This window comes from Ursus arctos, unplaced genomic scaffold (assembly GCF_023065955.2).
Source record: "Ursus arctos isolate Adak ecotype North America unplaced genomic scaffold, UrsArc2.0 scaffold_3, whole genome shotgun sequence".
In the NCBI taxonomy this organism is placed as follows: domain Eukaryota; kingdom Metazoa; phylum Chordata; class Mammalia; order Carnivora; family Ursidae; genus Ursus; species Ursus arctos.
The window spans coordinates 100,434,898-100,456,158 of NW_026622985.1; positions in this window are offsets into that span (position 1 = coordinate 100,434,898).

The window sequence follows — 21,261 nt, forward strand, 5'->3', positions numbered from 1 at the left end:
CCTTGACAAGTTTCAGAAGTACCAAATACCCCTCAACGGGAGTTGTCTGACGTTGTTCCCAGGCTGGGGTTCTGCATTTTGGAAAAGACTGCCCTAGAGGTGACATGCCCTTCACATCATATCGTATCAGGGGATAGGATGCTCAGGAGCAGACTCACTGAGACACGAAGACAGACTCTGAGCAAAGACCTGAAGGAGATGAGGGAGTGAGACACGCAGGTACCTGGGAGGGAAGAGCTCTGAGCCTGGGAGACAGCAGGTGCAAATGTCCTGAAGCAGGAATGAGCCAGACATGTCAGGAACAGCAGGGAGGCCAGGGTGACTGGACATAGTGCCCAGGACAGCAGCACTAAATGAGGCTGGATGGACACAATAGCCAGACCACGGACAGTCTTTAAGAAATGAGGATTTTTTTTAAGTTTTTTGTGCAAATGAATGACATAATCCGAACAGTTCTCAGTGTGCCTTAGAGACTGTAGAAATCCCCTCCTCGTCTGGGGGTGGGGTTGTGAGAGCAGCAGATCCTGTGACCCCACTCTCCCTGCGGTTGCAAAGGATCATGCAAAGACTCTTCCCAAACCAAGTGAAGCCAAGTCAATCAGTCTTTCTCCTAGAAATTCGAGCCAAGAGATACAGAGGGAATCAGGTAGTGAGTGAGGGGCACTGGAGCTGGGAGGGCTTCAAATCTGGGCTGAGCTGGCCACTGTAGACTCATGTTGGAGCAGAGGAAGGCAGTCTACCAATGAGAGAAATGCAACCAATAGTTGTTTCAACCCCTGATTATGTGGCTCCCACTTCTAGCTTCCGTGAGACCCAACTGCTCATTTCCTGTCTTTGACTTCTCCAGTGCCTTAAAATGAATGCCCTTCCCCACTTCCATTTATGCTAACTTGAATGGGTTTCTGGTTTTTGCAACTAAAAGAACTACTGTAACAAGAAGATTAAGTTGACAAGTATACTTAGGGCAGAGTAGAGGGGAGGGACCCAGGATGCAGGTAAGACCTTTCAATGTCCTTCTGTGGCTCTGATGCAGCACTGCCCAATGGTGTGAAATAAGCTCGCGACGATCCCACTGCCAGTGGTGCAATTCATCATCATTTCCAGAGTTCTTAACAACGAATCCTGGAACCATAACACCTTAACACTATGGAAGCAGTTCGTAAGGGTAGAACTCCAGGCACCTGAGCACATGGGTATGGGAGATCATTCTGAGCAGGTGAGCCTTTCAAGTGCCGTCACTCCAATCCTCCCACCAGGTGACTCTGTGACTACATACAGGTGAGCGTGGCTGGGACTGCACCACAATATTATTATAATGCCCCTCCCTGCAGGCAGGAAGCTAGCATAAAAAGAAGGCATCCTGAACATTGCCAAAAGGGTTTAACTAAATCTCGAGCTTTGATCACAAATGTAACAAAAATATCTCATTATCAAACGATCTTGCCAATTTATTATAAAGCAATATTTCCTTTATACACATATCAAAGGAACTATTGGTACAAGAATCTAGAAATGTGTTAAAATAAATACTCCCCAGGAGCCCGGTAGAATCATTATGAAGGATGAACCCATACAGGTCTTCAGACGCCTTCAGATCCAGTCCCCTGTGGGGCAGAGAAGGGACTAGGGGACTGAGCTGAGAGATGACTCAGCCCCAATCACACAGCTGGTGACAGAAACCCAGGTCTCCACTCCTACTCACCCCTGCACCTCCCACACCAGCTCCAAAGTACACCAGTCGGAACACCAGGCCCATGTCATCACCGTCAGCCCCGTGATGTGCTCCTTTCTATGTCTGTGAGGTGACTGTTTACTGGTCCCAGGGGGGATGCACATTCTTCCTACACAGTTACATCCATAGGTTTAGAAAAATAAACACACACTTTCCCCTCTTCCCTCTCAGAAAAGAGAAGCGAGCTTTCACAGGAAGTGGGAGTGTTCGCACAGACTGCAAGGCACCTGCACCCTGAGCTGAGGAAGCGAGGGAAGCCCTGGGGCGGCCCGGGAAGGTGCTCCTCCATGGTCACGGTCTAAAGCAGAGCAAAAGCAGCCGTGCCTCAGGCTTAGCTTCCAGATGGTGGGAACAGGACGTCACCACTGCCTTTCCACACATAGGCGCTCCTTCTCCTTTATCTTTAACCTCTTCACTGCGTTGTCCTCTCCACCGACAGCGTTGCTCTGTTTCCTTTTATGGCAATGTTACTGCTCTCCTGTGCTTACTTTTCAATTTCTAACAACGTAGTCTGGAGTTTGGTGAGTTCCAACAACTGTCTCATAGACTAAAGCCCTGGCGCCCCACTCCCCTGTTCTCTCCTGCTCTGTCTCTCCACCAGGCCTCATACCCCATCTCCAGCACTGGAACAGTGGAAAATAACCCAGCATGGGCCACAGCCCGAGGGCTGTTCACCCAGAGAAAAACCACCTGCAGCAGGCAAGAGCACTGAGTCTGTGACCTTCCTGCTTGGGGCATTCCCAGCCCTCCTCTCCCCAGATCAGGTGGGAAGGCGCTGCAGCTTGGGGTTAGAGGTGGTGGGCTTGGTTCAGGGTTGGGGGCAAAGCAGCTAGAAAAGCAAGCGGGTACTGTGGGAGTAAAGAGCCGCAGGGCAGCTGAGATACGCTCACAAGTCACTGGCTGACAGTGACGTGGCACATGGAAGTGGGGATGCTGGGCAGGCTCTAAAATTACAGGCATGAGACATTTGTGAGATTGCTGCCCCTTCGCATGCACACTCAAGCCACACAGGGCCCAGAGGTCAGAGGGTGGAGTCCCTCCTATGTTCAATGTCAGAGTATAACCTCGAGTCAAGTCACTGTCAAACTACTCAGGCATGGGGAGACCTCTGCGGAGCAGGCTGGTGACAGCTGGGCAGAGAGGTGCATGCTGCACACTGCAAGTGGGACACCGCGTCTGAGCCCAGGCAGGCTACCTGCTGACACCCCCAGGGGCACAGACCAGAGTTACAGGCACCTCAAGGTATTACCTAAAATGGCCAGTTTCCAAATACAAGTTACCAGATACACAAACAAACAGAAAAATATAAGCCCTCCTGGGGGATGGGGATACAATCAATAGAAAGTGACTCCAAGTAGACCAAAAGTTGAATTTAGCGAAGATTTTTTTTTTAAGTTAGCTATTGTAAATATTCAAATCTTCAAAGGAAAATAGGTTCAAAGAACTGAAGGGAAATGTGTTAGGCATGAGTGAGCAGAGAAGGAACAGGAAAAACGTGGAAATCGCAAACAGGAACCAGACCGGGGCCTGAAGAGTACAAAGATGGAAATGGAAATGTCGCCTGATGGACTCAACCGCAGGGAGGGGCAGCAGAAGAAAATACTCAGTGAGTGGCGAGAAAGACAACAGAGATCCTTCAGTCTGAAGAAAGGAGGGAAGACGGACTGAAGAAAGATGAGCAGAGCCTCAGAGCCCTCAGAGCAACACTGCGTGTCCTAACATACATGCAACTGGAGTCCCAGAAGGAGACTTGGCAAGGGAAGGAAACTTATTTGAAATATTGTACAAAAACATCCCAAATTTGGTTAAAAAAAAAGTACCACAGAGATCCAAGAAGGTCATCAAATCTAGGTAAGATAAACAGTAAGAAAACCACACCTGGACAACAGCATAGTCAGACCACCAGAAGCCAAAGATAAAAATAAACTCTTGAAAGCAACCAGAGAAAAATGACCCATCACACAGAAAGGAACAAAGATACAACTGAAAGCTGATTTCTCATCACAAACAATGGAGGCCAGAAGATGCTGGAATGACATGGTCAATGTGCAAACAGAAAAAACTCTCAACCAACAGTTTTATGTCCAGTGAAATGATCTTTCAAAACTGGTAGTAAAATCAAGATATTTCTAGATGCACAAAAACTGATAGAACTTACTGTTACTGAAACTGCATCATTAGTGCTGATAAAGGAAGTCCTCTGGGGTGAAAGAAACCGACAGCAGCAAGTCACTCAGACCCACAGGAGAGAATGCAGCACACCAGAAATGGTAAATACATGCACAAATACATGCTTTTCTCTTTTATCTATTACCTTCTTTAAGAGTGTTTAAAGCAAACACTGTATGTGTTGACAGATTCTAACATACAGAATATATGTGTGTACCGGTGTACGTGTTTGTGTATGCGTGAGCACATGCAGCTAATTCTACTCACTACGCCAGAGCAAAATACCTATATTTTACCAGAAGAAAGTCATCGTTAATGTGAAGCAGACTGTAATGAGCTTACAATGCCTATATAACCTCCAGAGCAATCACAAAATAATTTTCAAGAAAATCAAAGAACTATAGGTAAGAAATCAATGGAGATAGTAAAGTGTTCTATGTAAATATTTAACACAAAAGAAGGAAGAATAAGAGAGTCAAACAGTAGACATGAATCCAACCATATCAAGAATTATGTTAAATACAAGTTTACTCCAACAAAAAGGCAGGATTGCCAGACTACACGTAAAAGCAAAATCTAACTATATGCTGTGTATATGAAACATACTTTAAATCTGAAAACACAAAGAAAGGAAAAGTGAAAAAATATGCAAAGTTCACACACAAGAGAGCTGGAGCAGCTGTATTAATATCCAACAAATAGTTTTTAATCTAAGGAATATTACTCAAGACAGTACGGTTCATAATGATGAAATGCTCAGTATAGCAGAAATGTATAATTTAGGCATATATGCCCCTAACAACAGAACTCCAAAGAGACAGATTATAGCTAGAGACTTCAGTCTTCTCTCCAAAATTGTAGATCCAGCAAACAGACAACTGGTAAGGACAGAAGTCTTAAACCACATAGTCAAAAAAATGATACCCCTAAAACTCTTCTCCCAACAGTAGCAAGATACACATTCTTTTCAAACACACATGGAACATTTACCAGGACTGACCACAGAGCAGGTCTCAATAAGTTGAAAAATCATAAGGAGCATGCTCTCTGACCACAGTAGAATTAGACTTTAAATTAGTAATAGAACAAATATTCTGGTAAATCCCAAAATATGTGGAAAGTATACTAGATACTTATAAATGACCAACAGGTCAAAGGAGGAATCATAATGAAAACACAGCTTGAACAGAATGAAAATGGAAACACCACATGTCTGAGCCTGTGAGGCGCAACTAAAGCAGCACTCAGAGGGAAATTCATCGCCAGAAGCTTGTACTGGAAGAGAAAGAAGTCTATAATCATTGACACAAAATTCCAATGGGAAATAGTGAAGTGACAGATACAGATCAATGAAACCAAGAAATGGTTCTCTGAAGAGATCTGTAAAATTTATAAACCTTTAGCTAACCTGATGAAATAATACACATACATCACTACTGGATATAGAGACCAGAGAAAGTGTGGCCATTTCTTATTTAAATAAACACACACTTACCAACAGCCCCATCAACACAACGCCACTTGTAGGAATCTACCCAAGAAAAACAAATGCGTCCACATGAGAGCTTCATGTGAAGGCTCATAACAGCACTATTCATGACATCTAGAAATTAGAAAAACCCACATGTGCATCCTCTGGGAACAAACAAAACGCAGTGTGTCCATGCAATGAAACGTGACTCAGCAGTGACAACGAATCACCTACTAAAACGTGCAGCAAAATGGATGAATCTCAAACCATCATGCTCCTGAAAGAAGCCAGACAGAAAAGACTACACACTGCATGATTCTTTTTACCCGAAATTGCAGGAAAGGCGAAACTCTGTATAGCTCAGTGGTTGCTGGAGGCCGGGGTCAGGGAGGAATTGAGCACAAAGGGACAAGAAGGGATTTGGGGGGGGTGATAAAAGTATTCTAAAATTTTATTGTGGTGGTATTTCCATGGCTTTACACTTCTCAAAACTCAGCAAACAGTATACTTTAAGTGGGTGAGTTGTAGTTTATGTAGATTACACAAACCAGTAAATAAGACTGTAGTATGCGTGTGTGTGTGTGTGTGTGTGTGTGTGTCACAAAGAAAGAGAGAGAGTGAGAGAGTGAGCTCAGGAGCACAATCCCATGTCACTCACTCGGTCGAGCACCCCTATGCTGAAACAAAGGCCCTCCACCTGGTACCACTGATCTTTGCAGCCTGCTTACTCATTACTGTCTAACATGCTGACTCCTGGGTAATCATACATACCTTACTGTTTTCAACCCCAAATCATTTGCCCCTTCTGACCCAGTTTCTTTAAACCCCATTCCACTATCTCTAGACGTTCAAATCCCAGTAATGTGTGGAAACCCAACTCATTCTTCTTTTTGCACAGTCCCTTCTGATTCTGTTCACCCTCCTTCCCACTTCGACTCTCCAGCCTCTCCACACTGGAAGCAATGCTTCCCTCCTCGGAGCTCCAGCCACCTCTGATTGCTCCCATCATTCCCCTCTGCATGATATCTTCAGGGTTATTGGCATAATCTCTCAGATTTCCAATATGGGAATCTGCTATGCTAAATACTGCCACATTCCAAATAACATTTATCACAGGTTTGCACTTGATAACCAGTGTTGAGCAAATCTTGATTTTGTCATCCGCATTCCCTCCAAATCTCCTGCAAGCTATTGTGAATGATCTCCGACATGCCAACAGTTCCAAGTCTTTCCTCAGCATGCTTCCGTTCCTGAGACACCTCTGGCCATTGGTCTGTCCCTGGCCCTCTACACCCTAGCCCAGGGCGGTGGACTTCCCGAACATTTAGCCTGCTCCCTGTCTCCCAGTAAACTCACCCACTCACAGCGTCACAAACACCTCCCTGACAATGGCTTTTCAATCTGTCCTTGAACCCACCCATCCTCCAGCCACGCATCTGCACCCTCTTCCTACCGGCTTCTCCCACAGCTGGCCTGCAACGACCAGAGCTCCGCGTGCCATCCTCCCCCAGGCCAGCTCCACCATCCCGTTACTCACTGAATTTCAAAGACATGTTCTTACGGTGTATTCTCTGACCCCATTCATGACTGCAAAGATAGGTGAGGTCAATCTTCCTCATTTTTTCATATCTCAATATGATTAAGAAGACAGTACTTTACACACCATAAGCAACCAACAATATTTTTGAATTAAAATGCCTTACGTTCATCTCCACAGCCAGTGACTGTGATGTGCCCCTTGGAGCAGTCTCTTCTGTTTCTTCCTATCCTCCCATCCCTGCCATGCCCTTGGTGTGTCTCACACTTGAATTACAGCCACGGGTTATCGTACATGTGCTGGTTTCCTTTAGAAGCTTGCCTCTCATTTAAACCATTAATTCAAGAGCTGTACTTTGCATCCATCTTCTGAGCCTAAAAAGCCTCTCCTATAATGGAGGTTGTGGCCCACTTGTCCAGTGTGGACCACGGGCTTTTTCAGGCATCTACAGCACCCCCTCCTTGCTGTTTTCCTTTCCTAGAATATCAATCCACCTGCTCCCTTATTCTCTGAATCATTACCACCCTTCAAGGTCCAGACCAACACCTCCCTCCGTTAGGAAGCTCTGCCATCCTCTCCAAGTCCAGAGCATTTATTGTCTCTACTGTTCTCACACACTTAGTATTTCAGAGGCAAGAATTTTCTTCTTCTAACAAGATTATAAACTCCCTGATATGGAGGGCAGTACTTTATTTGCAGCCCTTATAACTCCCAGCACAGTGTCAAGATAAAATAAGTAAGATCTACTACATCAGATTAAGAGGTCATGTGGTCTCCTAAGACAAAAATATAGATGAACACATTTGAGAATAGAGTGTACTTCCCAAATCTCTCCATTTTGCCTCTTTTGTGTAATTTCATTTAGGTTGGGACTCCAGATGTTTTCCCAGAATTAACATTTTTGTTTCCATTACATTGGTTTTCCCAAGAAAGTTACCAGGGAATTATTTTTGTTTATTTAGTAATTTAGAGAGAGAAAGAATAGCATAAATGCTTGAGACAATAAGGTTCAAAAAACTGAAATGTGAGTTTGATCCCTTCAAACCACCTCCATGCTATAAAGAGCCTTATAATAATTAAACCCCGTGCTCCCCACAAAGGCCACCAAGAACAATGTGAACGATGGGCATGAGCAGCAGGTGACAGTTTAGGGTCTCATGTGTCCCCACAGAGGAGCCCTTCACAGAACACAAGCCACAGGGTCAGCAACCACATCAGACAAAGGAGGCGATCAACAGAAACTCAGTAATGCAAGAAGAATCGAACAGGGCCAAGAGTACTCTCTTACACCTGAGGAATGTGTCCACCAGATCACTCTGGAGGAGAAGTTTATTCCTCATGGCTGGTGAATGGGCAGTCTAGTGGCTAGGGCCCCAAACCCAGGGAGTGGGGCGGGGGGGGGCAGTCCATTGTCTGGCTCACACCCCAGCTCCTGCCCCTCCCAGCCGTGCAGTCTCAGGGAGCTCCCTGCTCTGTCTGGGCCTCAGTTTCCTTCTAAGAAATGGACATAATAATAGTACTTACGTGTTATAATACACACATCGCCGTACTCGATAAACACCACCTACTAATGATAGGGTCATAACTGTTTGTGCTGACATGATCATCTGCTGTTCCCATCCCACCCGGCAGGTGCACTTGCTCTCACCTAGCCTCTGCTACCTTCATGAAGTACCACGTTACCGCGCCCCGTGCATCCTACTGGCAGCTGTCTCAGCTGGACAGGGCCCACCTGTTTCTGTTCAGATTCTGGTACCCAGACCAGGAAGGGCAGGATGAGCAAGAACCCCACAGGGAACACTGTTTTAACAAGTCTTGTTTCTCAGCATTGATTTGTTCTACGTAACAGTAAGCCACGTGGAGTCAGGACAACCAAACTCTGAATCCTTATTTTGGTTTTCCTGATTGATTGGTTTGTTTTTTTTTGTTTTTGTTTTTGTTTTTTTACCATCAACACATTTTGTTTATAATTCTGCTCAGCATTACCTTAGGCTAGACTCTCAATTCCACCATCAACATCACTACACAGTCTACATGACACAACCCTTCTTTAAAAACATTGCTACTTAATAACTTGCTTTTTCTTGCATATCTACACCCACCCATAGGACCTGACAACAGGATGCCTCCTTGTCTTCATCATCCTCACAGGTAAGAATCTGAGTGGAAGGAAGGCTATCATTTACGTGGAGGGGGGGTGATCAGCAAGTGCCCCATAAACCCAGCTTGTTGTCTCTCAAAGGGAAGACGTCAGACACTCTGAAAACCTCATATCCTTTGAAGTACAGCACATTGTAAGAAAATTGTAAACATATTTATGGTGAACATTTTTCCCTGTCTAGCATCTTGCCCGCCCCCACTCTATTCACACCTGCCTCCTCTGGCATCTGGACAAGGATTTAGGCAGGAGGGCTAGACGCCCTTCCCCAGCCCAATCCAAGCAGAGACTGGGCGTGTGAGCCGCGCTGGCCAGCTGAGAGCTCTTTCTGACGTATCTGTGTATGGAGGGGACGGGGGCCACATCCAGCCCCGTGGTCCTGCAGGTAGCCTCTGAAATGGGCCCTGCATGGGGGCCACTCGGTAGCTGCTTCTCAAACCCCAGGCTCCTTGAGCCTCTGGCCCCTTTCCAAGTCTGGTTTTCAACCTTCAGTCAAACTTGGGGCCTCCTCCATATCTTTCTAATAAATCCCCCCCTTTTTTTATCTGAAATGGTCATCGTGTCCACTGTTGTCAACTAAGAACTTTGGCTCCTACAATGGCTGGAGGCCGAGTATTTGTTATCATGAAGAATCCCACATCTGCTCTCACAGCAGGCCCCACTCTCCCTCCCCACTGCAGCAGGGTGATACGGAGGATACGTGCCATGTGCCTGAGATGATCCCATTCCCCGGTTTGTCCTCTCTACTTGGGGAAGTCACGTTGTCTCTGAGGCCATGAAGTGATGGGCAAGGGCGAAAACCCATGTGGCTGGGGCTGTTCCCACAGGATTACATTCATTTTGTGTCCTAGAGACACTGAGAAGTAAACACAAACATCTTCTGTGATCTGCACACCCTAACGCCCCTCATCCCATCCCCCACTGCCATCGCCTTCATCAAGGACACATGGGGCCCTAGTACCCGGTCCCTGCGGAGCCCAACATAGTCCATCCCCACAGGTGCTGCCCTGGAGAGCAAAGTGCATGCAAAGGAGAACCCAGAGCAGGTCAATTATGGCTGAGGTGCTAGTCCCCAGGAGCCCCAGGATGGAGAAGCAGAAATGCAAAGTCCCAAGGAGAGGGACAAATGTGGAACAGCAGCCAGCAGGCTATTGGTGCACCAGCTGCAGCGGCTACACGGAAAACTCTGGGCCACGAGCCTCAGGAGAGGAGGCGGCCCGGGAGCTGCGGTAAGGACACTGTGTGACACATACTCATTAGAAAGTGGGTGACAGCACAGATCCTTCTGGCTTGTCAGCTCTTCCTGTTCATTGTCTAGGGTGGAAGCCTCCAGAAAAACCACCACAGCCAGAAATCACCCTCCAATTCCCTGGGTCCAGCCTTTCTCCCTTTGACTCTGCCCCCAAAACAGATGTAATTAGCTCAAATCTATGCTTAAAAATCTGGGATAGCTTCCTCAGACATTTCTGGAGGAGATACAAATGGTTCAGCTGCTGTGGGAAGAAATTTAGCAGGTTCTAAAAGAGCTAAACACAGAACCACCGAGGACCCAGCAACCCCACCCCTAGATATTGACTCAAAAGAACTGAAACAGGAGCTCAAACAAATTCCCTGCACATCCATGATCCCAGAAGCACCACTCACAAGAGCCAGAAGGTGGAAATGACCCAGAGGCCCACCAGTCCATGAATGCATACACAAAATGTGGTCCATCCATACCCTAGAATGTTACTCGGCCACAAAAAGGAACCAAAGTACAGCCACCTGCTACAACATGAACCAATCTCGACAACACGATGCTGAGTGGAAGGTAACATACTGTATGATCCTACTTACATGAAATATCCAGAATACGTAGGTCCAGAGACAGAAAGAAGATTGGTATTGACAGTGTTTTAGAGCCAGAAAGAGGTGGTGGGTGCACAACAATGTGAGCACATTAAATCTTTAAAATGGGTACTTTCATGCAATGTTAGTTTCACCTACTTAAAAAAATACAATATGGGGACATAATATTCCCATTTTACACTGAGCTCAGGGCTACACTCAGGTTTACTTAGAGCATCTCAAGTCTTCGGCCTGCAGTGGGGCGGGGACGGGCCAGGAGGAACTGACTGTCCCTCGACTAAATGTGTGTGGCAATCCCGTCTGCATCTAGAAAACACCTGGGCCAGTCAGCAGGCCCAGAGGCCACCGGAGGTGGGCCTGGAAGTCACACTCCGTTTGGGGAAAGAGGCTGGTCAGTACTCGGATGTTAATGACATGGGGCAATCTTCCGTGTTTCCTATTTACCGTAGTAACTTCCAGGGATGAATGTCCTTGGACCTTCACAAAGAAAAGATGGGTGTTTCTATGCATTTCTCTTTGCAGCTTCCATCTTAAATGCAAGACTGGCCTATTTTTTCTCCTTCCCCTTCTCATTTGTGCTTTAAATTATTGGAAATCTGTTGCATTATGTTAACACACTTTTCATCTGATGCCTTCATGGACCTATTCGTTTTCCAGTGTTGGGCAGAAGTATTTTTAGCCTCCTAATGCTATTGATTTAATTACTTTTAATTTGATGATCTGTACTTGACATTTCTTGACCTTATGTTCAAAACTAAAGTCTTCATTATGTTCGCTCTAAAAAAAAATCATAGCAGAGTTTTCTTTGATTATCGGTCAAATGGTGTCACTGAAGAAAAACCAGGTGTCAGATATAAAGCTAGTAAGTATCAAATAGATTATAATATATGTGGAGGAAAATGCAAAGATATGACAGCTAATACAATTCTATCTTTAAATAAACTTATTCTTTTCCATCCTAGTCAAAAATAAAAATGCCAATCTAATAGAAATATATCAGCAGTGTTTATTACCTGCCAAGTGACAGGGTTCTAAATAAAAGTGATTCTGTGCCCCTGTAAAGTACACCGACACCAGTAAATCATGATCCCGAAAGCAGAACCTCATTTTCTGTGTGGTTAGTCGTCCTCTGCCCTCATGGACTGCCTCTTTCCCTGTGCCTACACCTGGTAAATGTGTGCCTCCCACCTCGATATCCAACAACATACCTTACCCTTTACACAGCACTAACTTGCAAAGAAACCAACAGCCATGAAGAAGTGTTATGGGTTTTTTTAACTATGGAAATAAAGGTGGAAGGAAGTCCACCAACAAACCCATTACTTCAGGAAAGACTTTCAAATAAAAATCTAAAACTCCTTTCTAGAAGGAATAAATGCTGCAAGGGGCAAGAAACTATAAACTGAGAGAAATTAGTAAATATGCAAAATGTGTTCTAATAAAGAAAATTGCACCAAATACTTCAAGAATTTCTTAAGCTCTGATAGAGTTTGAATAACGAGGACTGCTAACTTCTTACAATTATATTTGTTAGAAAGGTAGAATTCCCAAGAAATAAGAAGTAGTCTGTGCATCAGTTTGTTTTTTCTTTTCCAAGTGTCTCCTCGTGTGAAATGGGTGGTTGTGACATTAATAAAATTTAGGTGAATGAATAACATGGTGCTTCCCACAGTATATGGCAGGTAGTAAATACCCTGTGATTTGCTTCTTTCTTTACAATTTCAAATGCGTTATCTCATCTGACCTTCAGAGGACATCTGTGAGGTTCATAAACACCTCAACACGACCCTTCAACAATGGTTTCTCAGCGTCCCTTCTGTTGCCCGGGCGCACAGACCTGCACACCGGCTTCCTCTGCCTCTGAGGAGTTCGGAGTATGGACGTGTGAACAAATCATGTGAGAATAACACAGTAGATGCCAAGAAAGGCTTTTCCCAGGCGAGGAAAAGAGGGTGGTCCGCGAGGGCTCTTTTCAAGGACAGCACCCATCTGTAAACACAGAGACGGCATGCATGGTAAACCCACGAGATACAATCAGCACACGCAGTGTTTTAAATTCTGCTTTGCACGATGGTGCACACAAGCTGGGGCACTAATGCACGTGGGCCGGCCGTGGGGCCGCGTCGCTGTGAGGCGGGGCAGGCAGAACCAGGTGCAGCCCCGCGGTGACTGTCGCCAGGCTCCGCGCCAAGAGGCCAGAAGCTTGGAGCTGAGCAGAATGATGCACCTGACCGCTAGAGAAAACAGCCTCCGCGCCTGCGCAAACCTCCCCTGGGCCCCCTCTGCACCCAGGCGCACGGTGTCAAATGACAGCTCGGACCGTCCTCCCCGCAAATCCAAACCCCAACGCCAAAATAAGTGGAACCGAATTGAAGCACTTTTGTTTCTTCTACTCCCAGAAAACTCTGGCCACTTGTACTTTCCTGGTTTCAGTGGAGATAATACTGTGTAATTTTAGGACTTGATGATATAGTTTCAGGCACTTTTCATTAGCTAGTTCACTTATATTGTCCTGCTCGGATTTAATCATGCACAGTCATAGGAATCTTACAAAATCCTCAGATACTACCTGGCACCAGGCTCCGCATATACTTGGGCTTAATTTTAATTAACTCGAGCAAATCTGAAGGACAGGCAGAGAAAAATGAGAAAGATGCAAATAAAATGGAAGAGAAAACAGGTAACACGCTTCCTCCTCAAACATGGAGAAACAAAGAAGGGCCCCAAACAGCAGAAGGACCCCGCACCAGAGACGGACTGGTCGGCGCGCCGGGCAGCACAGGACCCCCAGATTCCATCATCAGTGCCCCCTCCGCAGTTCATGAACCCCCGGATCCTGCTGCCCAGCTTTTCTCAGTGTTATCAGCAGAACCCCTTCAAGTACAAAGAGCCAGTGACCTATTTTCTGAAATTAAACAAAAGCAGAAGGAAAGTGAGGGAGGTGCGGCTTGGTGGGCAGCCGGCCAGGAGGCAGGAGGCCCCCAGGACGCGAACTGCCGCCCAGGGCTCGGGAAGAACAGAGGAAATCCAATAATGTTTCTATGACTGATAGTAGCAGCACAGCGATGGTGTATACTGTGCTGATGAGGGATCCCCCGAACCCCGGCTTAGAGAGAGGAAACCCAGGGATTCTCTGTTGATTCTCCGTAACTCCATCTCCAGGTGAATCTGCAGGGAAATGACAGAAACGCCATCCCACCACCCGTGACTCAGCAGCTGTGGCCGGCAGCAAATGTCACTGCAGGCACAGAACCAGAAATTAGGAAGATGGAGGGCGCATAGGAAACACTCTCTCTCCTCTAGACACTGACTGCCCTAGAGACCTTGTTGGCTTTAAGGTAACCCAACACTAGAAAGAGAAAACATCACTCACATGACCAAGAGGTTAAGGAACTCGTATTTTCTTCTAGAAACAATGCCTTTCATTTCTGTTCATTGCCAAGCTCCTCCACGGCCTGGAGCTCGTGCTGTGCATGTCATCGACTGTGTGATGGCAGACCGCGGACGACCAGCATTAGAAAGGATGGTGAGCCACATTACATGACTGCGCTGACACAGTCGCTGTGAAGTCACTGAACCAGGGAATGAATGAGTGGGCGGGAGGGTGAATGAATGAGGTGGCACTGCGAAGAAAAGCTGCACAAGGAAACTGGCTCTTGAACTGAGATGGAGACTGAATACGCCCTGGATTCGCAAAGAAGTAAAAGAAATGCCAGGGGAAAAATCACAGGGTGAGGACGATTTCGGCAAGGACCAGGGCAAGCAAGGGAAGTGATTCACAGCAGGAGCCTCCGACCACAGAAACCAAAGTTCAAGGCGGAAACCCAAAGGATCCAGGTAAGTGTGGTAGTTTGCTAGGACTGCCATCACGAAGCACCGCAAACTTAGTAGCCTACACCGTGCAGAGGTCAGAAGCCCGATCTCGGGTGACGACCAGGCTGACCCCTTCTGCAGCTCTGAGGGGATCCGTTCCAGGGCACTCCCCTTGGCCTGTCGATGACCCCCCCTTACTATCCCACGGTGTCCCCCCTGCATGTCCATCTCCATGTCTGAATTCCCCTTTCTGTAAGGACACCAGGCATATAGGATTAGCACCACCCCAATGACCTCACCTGAACTTGATTTCATCTGCAATGACCATTTCCAAACAAGGTCATGGGGGTTAGGACGTCAACACACAAATTTGGGAGTTGCAGGGGGACACAATTCAACCCGTGGTAGTAAGCTGTATTGTAACTTTCACAGATCCTGTGTCCTAGAATGAGACGTATGGACAGCAAAAGACAGAATCTTACAGTACACTAAGGATTCCACACATCGTTCTTCAACAAATGCTCCTTGATTCGTATTTCTTGCCTAAAATATGAAGTTATTTTTTGTTCATCTTTATTAAGACTGGATGTCACTGATCTCTCCCTGTGGAGAACAGCAGAATTTTATTAAGCGAACATCTCTGTCAAATATAGGTGGAAGGTGGGTGGGGGGTGGGCTAACCAGGTGATGGGCATTAAGGAGGGTAATTGATGTAATGAGCATTGGGCGTTATATGCAACTGATGAATCACTAAATTCTACCCCTGAAACTAATAATGCAGTGTATGTTAACTAAACTTAATTTAAATAAAGAATTAAGATATATATATATTATTTTCGTGGCCTCCATTTTTATTAGAAAGAGGCAATCCTCTGCTCAGCTAAGTTATGGTCTATATTGCATTTTTTTCCCTTTTGTGTATCTGTAATCCATAAAGTTTCTAAGGTGAATATGCATTACTGTTTTATTTTTCTTTTTATATTTTGACCCCCTTCACCCATTTCTCTCACCCCCCATCTCTGGCAACCACTAACCTGTTCGGTTTGTCTATGAGCTCGGTTTTTTGTTTGTTTGTTTTTAGATTCCACATACAAGAGATCAGATGATGTGGTATTTGTCTTTTTCTGTCTGACTTACTTCACCGAGCATAATGCCCTCGAGGCCCATCCGTGTTGTCACAATGGCAAGACTTCATTCCCTTTTATGGCTGAGTAGTATTCCACTGTGTGTATGTGTGTGTTTAACAATTTCTTTATCTACCCAGCCATCAGTAGACACCTAGGTTGTTTCCATATCTTATTGTGAATAATTCTGCTATGAACGTGCAGGTGCAGACATCTTTTCAAGTCAGTGTTTTTGTTTTCTTTGGATAAATACCCAGAAGTGGGATTGCTGGATCACATGCTAGTTCTAGTCTTAAAAGTTTGAGGAAGCTCCATACTGTTGTCCACAGCAGCTGTACCAGTTTGCATTCCCATCAGCAGTGCAGGAGGGGTCCCTCTTCTCTACTTCCTTCCCAACAGCTGTTATTTCTGACCTTCCTGAAAATAGCCATTCTAACAGGTATGAGGGGATATCTCATTGTGGTTTTTACTTGTATTTCCTCAATAATTAATGATGTTGAGCATCTTTTCAGGTACCCACATCTGTGTGTCTTCTTTGGAAAAATGTCTATTCAGTTCCTGTGCCCATTATTAAATTGGACCGTTTGTTTTTTGCTGTTGAGCATATGGGTTTGTTCTATATTTTGGATATTAACTGTTCATCAGATGTAAAATTTGCAAATACCTTCTCCCATTCCGTAGGCTGCCGTTCATTCTGTTGACAGTGCCCTTCACTGCACAGAAGCTTTTTTATTTGATGTAGTTCCCCTTGTTTATTTTTCCTTTTGTCACCTTTGCTTTTTGTGACAGATTCAAAAAATCATCACCAAGACCAACGTTGATGAGCTTACCATCTATATATTCTTCTAGGAGTATTATGGTTTGAGATCTTACATTCAAGTCTTTAATCAGTTTTGAGATCTTTTTTCTTTTTGTGTATGGTACAAGACAGTGGTCCAGTGTCATTCTTCTGCATGTGGCTGTCCAGTTTTCCCAGCATTTTTCGAAGAAAGTGTCCTTTCCTCATTGTACATTCTTGGCTCCTTTGTTGTAATTAATTGACCATATATACACAGTTTTATTTCTGGGCTCAACTCTGTTCCATTGTCTATATGTTCCTTTTTATGACAATACCATACTATTTCAATTACTATAGCTTTGTAATACAGTTTGAAATCAGGGAGCATGATACCTCCAGCTTTGTTCTTCTTTCTCAAGATTGCTTTAGCTATTCGGAGTCTTTTGTGGTTCCATTTAAATTTTAGGGCTCTTTGTTCTATTTCTGTGAAGAATACCACTGGCATACTGATGGGAATTGCACGGAATCTATAGATTGCTTCGGGTGTTGTGGACATTTTAGTATCTAAGTTCATAACAAGAACTAACATTTACCAAGGACCATAAGCCAAACACTGAGAGCTTCACATACCCTTCTTATGGGGCCTCTTAGCAACATTATTAGAGAGGTCCTTTTATGCTCTCCCTTCTTCATTCAGGCAAAAGGAGGTTTGACTCACTCATCCACTTAGTGGCTGAGTGAGAACTCTGTCCCCACAGGCCAGACTGTCCAGCCTCTATGGCAACCTCACGGACAAAACAAAATTTGCTTTCAGAATCATGACCCAGACGAACTCAAGATTCTCAGTTACACAAAAAGACTAAATTTTGCTCACAAGGTATTGCTTCCTGTAACAAAAATAACAGCAGAGTTCATACCTTTGACAAGGACTTTCAAAGATTACCAGCAGATGGGTGAAAGGGAACATTCCCCGTGTTCAAGACAAACAAGGTTTTATAGCAACACGCTTCCCATTCACTGGACTCCAAGATTAGGTTTTCTTATAACCTGTGCCAGTTTTCCCCTCTTTACATTTTATGAAAATCTGTATAATTTTCATCTCCAATAGGCTCTCGTGGCCCATAAATTTTTTAAAGATGATTAAGTAAGGTTACTGGTTAAATCTTAACATTAAACACTGTGCCTCCAACTAAAGGAAGGATTCATTGCTTTCTCCCCCTTTGATATATTCTGACTCCTAAGAACAAAGTAAGTATTATTGTAATTATTACCCATTGCTACCCTAAATGGCCATGTATGAGGCTTTACAAGTGGATTTTTTTTCTTTTTTTTTTTCAAGTTTTTATTTAAATTCCAGTTAGTTAACATACAGTGTAATACTAGTTTCAGGTGGACAGTGTAGTGATTCATCACTTATATACAAAACCTGGTGCCCTCCTTTATCCTCATTGCCTGTTTCCCCTATCCCCCCACCCACCTCCCCTCCAGTAGTCCTCAGTTTGTTCTCTAGAATTAAGAGTCTGTTTTATGGTTTGCCCCTGTTTTTCCCCCTACGTTCATCTGTTTTGTTTCTTAAGTTCCACATATGAGTGAAATCATATTGTATTTACAAGGGGATTTTCAATTCACAGGCAAAGTTTACTGGTGCTAATTTTGTGGTCCCAATGTCATCTCCTTCATGAAATATTAATAATCCATTTATAATAATAGTTTCAAAATTCTACTTTATTTTGTGAAGTATAATTTAGAGAGCCTGAAAGTACACAAACTTTTGCAAAATCTAAACAATAAATTGAAGGACGGTATAACTCAACTTTCTAGAAACACAGTTTAATCTGAGGTCACAGAGAAGGAGTAGTACTGAGGATATTCAAGTGTGAGGACATCAGAAAAGGCATCAGCACAGAGACTAAGGATAAATGTCAGCCTTGTATGATACCTAAAAATAGACTTTTCAAAGGGACTTGAGGTCCCTAGTCCAACATTTTCTACAGGCTGTTTCATGAAACATTAGGTTTACAGAAAGTTAAAGTATATCCTACAAACTCAAAAGGGGGAGAGGATCAACAGACAATTTCAGGAAACTCTGAGTTTAATCAAATTAAGCAGCTTTCTTTAATTCAGAGTATTTAAAGACACTGCGATTCTCCAAGAGGGAGAAAAAATGTTCATTGTTTCCCAAATTCATTTGACAATGAAGACATTTGACAATGTTTTCCACAGAGCATTTTACAGGCTCAATGCACTGAAGAAAACATTGGGAGCTATTCATCAAATGGAAGCCCTCTCTATTGAGATGAAGACACTGGGACCAGGGAGAACGTGGGTCCCTGGACTAGAACTTTCCTGCTTCCCCTTCCAGTCCTCCTTGAACAGCCCACCTCTGTGTAATCCACCCATACTTTATAGTTAGTCCTGTGCACAGAATTGTACTTGCCTGAGGAGGCTCTGGGCAGAGTCCAACGCCCACACGCCGGCATACCAGAGGAACTACATACGCCACGTGTTAACAAAAACAGCAGACGTCCACTGGGCACTGCCTGTGTCTCAGGTGCTGCACCAAACAGTACAGAGGGGTGCTACTACGATCCCCCTTTTCCAAATGAAGGAACTGAGCCTTAAGATTGCTCAAGGTCAGTAAGAAATCAGCAGATTCAAACCCAACCCAAGCTCTTAACGACCACACACCAGTGAGTGTCTCTCAGGTTAAGTACTCGATAAATGCTGATGACAATGGGTAATGAGTGACCCAGGATGAGAACACCAGGAAAAGGTATTACCAAGGTTTGGGGTGTTCGCTCTCCATTGTTAGTGTACTATAGGACTGAGCTAATCATTAAAAGTCCTTGGTTTTGTCCTGAATCTTGTATTTCTACCTGGCCAGGCTTCTCTTCTTCTGAAATTATGCCAATGGGAGGCGTTCCACAAAGACTGCTGTCCCCTGTCCTTAATGCCTCTGATTTTTATCTAAGGTCAAATTCTTCAAGGAAGTAAAGGATGCAAAATATTTCCCAGAAGAATGGCGACAACAGAAGCCAGGGGCTTTATTCCATAAATTTTATCATTAAAAACCCTCTGTCTTTAAGTACTAAATTAATCAAAATTATAAAATTGGCATTGCTCCCCATTCTTCACTTACTATTCAGAGATGAAGAAGGTAGTCTTCTCAGTTATTGAGCAATAATTATGATCTGTGACTACCACAGATTCAGAGCATCACAGGAGCTTTCAGTGCCGTAAAGAGTGTCCATGATACTATGCCGAGGCTTTGGGGGGCAAACAATGTACTTGCAGAGATCAGACACCCAGAACATTTAAAAAATACCTAATTTAAGACATGCCATATTTCATAAGGTCAAGTTTTATAGCCAATGTCACATTTCTGAGTGTGGGGTTAGTTGAAGAGATCCCCGTGACTGGAGGGAGGAGAAGCAAACCTGGAGAAACTCTGGAAGGATGGGCCAGAAGCATTCTTTCTTGTGGACAGAGTGCTGAGGAGCCTGATGGCTCGCGGAGGGTAATGGCTGTCTGGGCGTCCCACGAGCTGTTATCTGTGAGGCAGGATATCTTCATTGGCCTCAGTGATCACCCCTTCCTACGCTGGAGATCGTTTTCTTGAGGTGATGGGGGCTTCCGGTCTGGGGAGTCCCCGAAACATAAAAGCTTCTCTTAAACCCATATTACACCTGCTGGAGTGATGATGTAGAAAGTCCCACCCACTTTGTCTCTGGGGAATCTCATTTCTACATAAAAGTGATCCCTGAAATTAATATTGTGCTTTCAGAGGGACTCCATGTCTATTTTTCCTGGTCTTATGATATTCCCATAAAATAGGAGATGTGGGCGCTTTATCCACCATTTAGCAAGTAAAACGGGAAGTCTGAGGCCCTCGGTGCTGGAGACAGAAATAAAGTGACCTACCAAATTGAGGGCACAGTCAGTGACTTAGGGACACGGCCTGAACATTCCATGGTAATTGTTAATTTTGTTTGTTGTGATCGAGGCATTGTGTTTACATAGGAGAATTCCCGTGTTCTGGAAGAATATGTGTGGAAGCTTTTCCGGATAAAGCACCCTGATGTCTAGAACATCTATAATCTACTTGAATAGGACTCAGCAAAAACGTTCTGGCAATATGTTCATGAAGAACGTGATGCCTATTTATCTGTGTCAGTTCTATCCTATTGCTTTTTAGGCTTAAAATTTTTCACAATAAATAGAAGAAAAAATAAAGTAAGCCATCGATAATGCTTAACATGTATCCTACAGGTATCATTATGTATTCTAAATCTCAAGATCTGGTGCAATTAAGAGTGTTTGTTGGAACAGCAAGAAGGAAAATGCACCATCTAAACTCCTCTATTATTAATACGTTGCACAAGAAACTAGGATCAATTCTGCTTGAGTCCAGAGAGAAACACACAGAATCTATCTGCTTGGACAGGCGCTAAACCGTGTCAGCCACTGCCTTGAGGAAGCGACAGCTCCGAGCCAGACAAAGGCGTGCCCTTGACGGTGACATTTCAGAGAGCCCTCAGAAGGCGCGCCAAGGCAAACAGTGAAACAGTGTCGTCCGTGAGAATGGCCACTGGCCAACCTTGCCCCCTGGCCGCCACCACTGGCTCCTCTTC